We start from the raw sequence: 6,000 nt of genomic DNA, 5'->3' as shown, positions 1-6,000 counted from the left end.
AACAAATGTAGCTTCATAATTACATGATAATGTATAGGAATACTGAACATATTTCCCTCACACAATAATTGGAAATCAGTTATTCACTGTAACATGTAACTCAGTAGTTAAAACTAAACATTTCACATAAATTTGCATTTTCAATGAGAGTAAACACACTAAGGGTAAACAATACACATGTAGTCAAGCAAACATAAGGATATCTGGGACTAATTAAGGAGACTGGTTGCACCTGCTGCTGTAAAAGAAAATGACCTCACTTTGACCAGTTGCATAATATTATAGGAGTTAGGGCATATTCTAGGCCTGAAAATATTGCTAACTCAATGCACTGTGAAATCTTCAAAGACATATTAACAAAAGCAGATATGCTCATATCATCTCCAAAGATGTTGCTTAAAAGACCAATGTATCAATTGTTTAAATAAAAAAAATGTTTACTAACACTTGATAAAGGCAGTCATTGATTAAAAACATTTCAGGAAAACCTCCCCACTTTCATCTTTTTGTGCTAATTTGATGTACTGTAGTCAATCAATATAAAATACACAAAAGCATATATAAATATTTAACACTAGTTGATAAAATTGAAATCATATCAATATTCAATGGCAAAACTTTTACTTTATGAATATTGGCCCAATCACCCTTTCAAATCTAGTTGGTGACAATTGAAGGTTTCCTTGTATGAACATTTTGCTTCAGGTCTAACATGTGAATGATGTTTATTGTCAAATTTCTTCCCCAGCTATTCTGTGTGTAGATTTAAGATCAATTTCTTGCTGCATGACCTACAGTACTTTCAGCTCCAATCAGTTCAGGACATTTTCCTCCAGAATTTGTTGATACAACACAACATTCACGACCAATGACGTAAAATGAAGTGTTTCTGCTAACCTGTATGTAGAACACCAAGCTACAAAGGTTTTTGGTCATTATACAGGACAGGACTACCCAAAATCAGTCCTTGTTTGTTTACTTGTTACACAATTATTTAACCACCTGATTCGAATTATCACCTTAATTGTGAACTACTGAATACATCATTGTGTCAAAACACAGATTTAATAAATATATTGCAAACCATTTTGGGTCAATTGCAACGAACTTTCAGATTTAGCATTCAGCTGCTTACTAAGTTGCGGTCTAGTTAATACGGGACTATCTGGAGATCATCTCCAGCTTTGAGCTCAATTGCAATGAAAAAATGTAGGGAACAAAGATGGAAATCAGCAGAACTTGTGCTTAGTATGGTGCTGAGGGCTCAGCATTGTTGTTATTCTAGTAAGAATGAACTGCAGGGGGGCTCTGAATCAGAATATTTCAATTAATCTTATCAGTAAATTAGTATGTAGGCCATAATTATTACTTTTTCTGTCTAGTGTTAGTTTATAACTGAATGTCTGTGGCATTTTAATGTTATTTTTAATTTGAGAGTGGCATTTATGATAAACTATACAGTACCAGATAAGGGTATGTAACTACTAATGCGATATTCAATTACAGTTACTCACGAAACATACAAGAAGAGCAGCTGTGGGTTTGAGACTGCACATGTACTGTATCATACTATAGCTGCTTTTATTTCCACTGATAAATGATATAGAGTCATAAGAAGATCCTTCATAGGAAAAAGCGGACACATAGCTATTTTAGTTTTATGTATAAGCTACATTTGTGTCTGCAATAGTATAACTAAGTGTTATGCCATTTCATTTGATTTACATTTACATTTGATGCACTTCATCTACACTAAGAGTTTTTTTTAAATGTATGTTTGTGGACAAAGGCCTGTACTTACTGCAGAGTCAGCATATTGTCTATAATTCTTAAACAGAATTAACATTAATATAAGGTGCTAGTACATGGGATAGGAATACATACATTTGCAGCTCTAAACTCAGGAGACTTCTGTAACAGTCCTTTTCAGGTAATTTCAGCTGATTTCTGTTCCTCTGACTTTGTGTCTGCATACCAGTCTAGTAAGAGCCAGCACAGTCACTGTGGCATGTGCAGTCCTACACAACCTTGCTATCGACTGCCATGAGCCTCCTGTTTCAGCTCCAAGACGTTCCACACATTACTGCTGTTTCACCACCATTGTTATTGGACTACAGCCACAGATATGAGAAGGGACAGTGTTCCAAAGAACTGTCTTAAATAATCACTTTTAAAAAGATGATGATAAGGGTTGTTTTTCCTTTAACATAGCCTTACATTTCTCTTCACAACTTATTCTCTATAGCCTCAAATCTACAATATCCATGCTTTCCCCTGAGGAACACAAGTGTAGAGTCTCATCATAATAAAAAATACAACAATTCTATTCAGGTAACACCCACATGTGACACAACAAATTTAAGACTTACACTCCATTAAAATATGTATTTACTTAATTTCAGTTCTCTTTGCTCCCCAGAATATCTTAAAAATTCAGCATTGGCTTACTAAAGGCTCCATGTGCATTAGCTGTAATACAACTACTAATTAAGATATTATTTTACATACATTAAACTTAATGATTAATACATTATGTTTGTATAAATAAATATGTGCATTAATTAACTTCATTATGAATAAATGTGGTGTGTCTGAAAGTGATATATTAATAAAGAGATTTTAGCTGTTGCATAACTCCAGAACTGATTTTTTTAATAGCAATTTTCCTTGTTAAACAGGATGATTAGTTTGGTTAACGCAAAGGAAGAAAGAGTCAAGCCACCATCTCATACTCCCATCTCCCAAGTCTGTTCTCTGGCAGGCTTCAAAATGTTTTGTAAATTTATGATTTTGAAACATAATTTGAGAAAAGAGGAATAACCTTAAGGCTATAAATCCACTTTTTCATATTCAAACATGCCATTTTTGGATTTTCTACTTGAAATAAGAATAAAAAAGCCCTCTCATAAAAGATGGTTAAATAATAAGCTCTGGGTCTGAAATAGAATGATCTCATCTAACATTTACAGCCAGGATGGAAAATTGTCTTTCAATGTATAATTAATGTTATATAATGTTGAATCATTTTATCTGTCTAGTTTTATATATGTGCTTTTGATTCAATTAATGTTAAGAATCTCAATTAATACAATCTCCCAAGTTAATGAGCATAGAACAATGTATTTCATTTTGACTACGCTCATGCTAAAAATTCAATGCTTGTTCATAGGCTAATATATTCATTAACTTTATTCATGTGATCACAATATGGTCATTTTGAGGTCTTCCAACTAGCCTAAATACTACTACTGAATACTAAGGTAAGGTAAGGGCAGGTTTTCATGATGATAAAACAAGGCTTCAAAGCATGAACTGGGCACAGCTATTATCAAATACAACAGCTGTAAACAAGAACTGATTTTAACATTTTTTAGAACACAAGTAAATACTGTATCCAAACCCAGAAAGATAAAGGAATAAATCAATAATAATAAATTAAATAATGAAAAGACAGATGAATAAAAGAACAGTTCTTCAGAGAAAAATTAAACATCTGCAAAACTACTGATAGAAAGTTTTCTAAAATAAAAAAATCAACTTAAGTCCACACGGTGAAATCATTATTTGGCTTGGCATTGTTGCTTCAGGACTCAGATATCTCGTTACCATCGCTGAAACCATGAATTTGATTGTTTCAGCTAATTGTGGAAAATAATGTCAAGCCATCCATTCAACAGCTGAAGTTAAGCCAAAAGTGGAACATGCAGCCAGAGACTAAGCCTAAATATGTAAACCAACTTATGGCAGAATGGCTCAAGAAGAAGAAATGTCCAATTTTGAATTGGCAGAGTCAAAGTCCAGATCAAAACTATATTGAAATATTATGGCAAGACCTAAGCAAGCTGTTCATTCAAGGAGACTTTCAAATGTCACCAATTTGATGCAGTTCTGTAAAGAAGGGTGGGTCTTAATTCATATACAGTAAGTCATTGCAAGAGATTTATGAACAGGTACAGGAAATGTGTAGTTAAAGTCATTGCTCCTAAAGGAGGTGTTCCAATTCCTAAATATGAGGGTTCAAATATTTAATCACATGATGATAACAAATCAAATAACTTTGATGCATATACTGTATATAAATGACGTTCTGTGATCAGTAATGCTTGCGAGATATTGTGACTTAGATGAAATTTGAGAAGAGCTCTGCTGCCAAAAAAAACATACATGGCACAACTACAGGGGCAGCTATATCTAAGATGTTTATTAATCATTTTCAGGAAAGAGGAACTAACATCAAAGGAAATAGTTTCCATGATGACTGATGATGCCTCTGCTATGATCGGAAAACAGAGGGGATTCAGAGAGATCAATGCAGATAACACTGGCCATCCCATGTTAGATTTTCATTGTATTATTGAAGAACATTTTTGTGCCAAGATTTAGAATTACGAGCATAATAATGTGATAACAACAGTGGTAAAATCCATGAATTTCTTGTTGCCAGATCTGCCATGATGCACAGGCAGTCTCTAACTCTGCTACAAGCCTAAGATTAGAGATCTCTGCAAGAGAAAGCAAAGGCTAGGATTGTACTAAGGCAAGAAGAGCATATTAATTTATTAATTTCAGTTATTAATATAATATTATTTTTTTCAATCAAAATCTATGTAGAGGAACAAGTAATAGGTTTATTCCATGCTGAAAAGAAGAAATAAGACACAGAGTTTCTTCTGTGGAGCCTTCTTCAGGTGTGAGAAAGACAGGGCAGTAAGCAAAGGTAATGTAGCGGGAGAACAAAAGCTGGGAGAGAGGAGGAGCGAGAGGCGGGAGCAGAGGACAGAAAGAGAGGCCATTCAGGAGGTGTGAAGTCAGGATAGGTGAAGAGAGGTGTGAGACAAAACCTACAATGAATAGAGAGAATTTAGAAGAAAATTAGTCTGCCTTGAGTGAGTCTGCCTATAGCCCAATCATCTCATATTGCCGACCACCTAATCTGCGTAACCATCTTGTTCACAGTTCCCTTGACCGCCCTCAGTAACCATCCACACCAGGCACTTTCCCTTGCAACAGAGCTCACTCTATTATTAAGCTTACTCTATTATTATCTCTATTGAAAATACATATCTAACACCACACTCATTCAAGGCCCCTCAGGACAATTCCGGATCACTCAAATTACATCTTGTATCTCCAGCAACCTTATTTACTGTATATCTTGCAGTAAATGCCCAGCCATCTACATTGGGGAAACAGGAAGGAGACTCGGAGACCGCTTCAGAGAACATGTTAGGGCTGTGAAGATTAAAGATCTCTCCAAGCCCATTGTTTCTCATTTCACCTCTGACAGCCATGATCACACTAATCTTTCCGTCTCTGTTCTCAAAGATGGTTTTCCTAACTCCTACATTAGAAAGATTACAGAAAGTAAAATTATCCTGCAGCTAGGATCACACCTTCCCCTTCTCTCAATGACAGACTAATTTTCTTCTAAATTCTCTCTATTCATTGTAGGTTTCATTTCACACCTCTCTTCACCTATCCTGACTTCACACTACCTGATTGGCCACTCTGTCTGTCCCCTGCTCCCACCTCCTGCCCCTCTTCTCTCCCAGCTTTTGTTCTCCTATGCTACATTACCTTTGCTTACTGCCCTCACACTTGGCTGAAGAAGGCTCCACGGCCGAAACTTTGTGTTTTCTTTCTTCTCTTTTCAGCATGGAATAAACCTATTACTTGATCCTTTGCAGCCTACGCATGCTGACGCAGCTACCCCTGAACTACTTCAAAATGTATGTAGGGCTGTTATTGGCATTAAAAATGTATCAGTGGCACACAAATCCATAAAAACAAGTCCCCAAGCCAATTCTTAGCACTCTCCTTCTGAAAGGCTACTAACCCCTGATTTAGTCTGTTACATTATATTTCAGGTTGTTACTACTCTGATAAAATTTTGTTACCTGGGTCCCCATAGCTTTCACAAGGCACTTGATTAAATCTGGTTGAAGCTAGCTGAGCACCCAATAAGTAAGACTACGCTTAATAAAGCCTATTAGAAGCACA

The sequence above is a fragment of the Atractosteus spatula genome, chromosome 1, assembly GCF_055471065.1.
Source record: "Atractosteus spatula isolate fAtrSpa1 chromosome 1, fAtrSpa1.hap1, whole genome shotgun sequence".
Classification (NCBI taxonomy): domain Eukaryota; kingdom Metazoa; phylum Chordata; class Actinopteri; order Semionotiformes; family Lepisosteidae; genus Atractosteus; species Atractosteus spatula.
Note: the sequence above shows the minus strand (reverse complement) of the source record.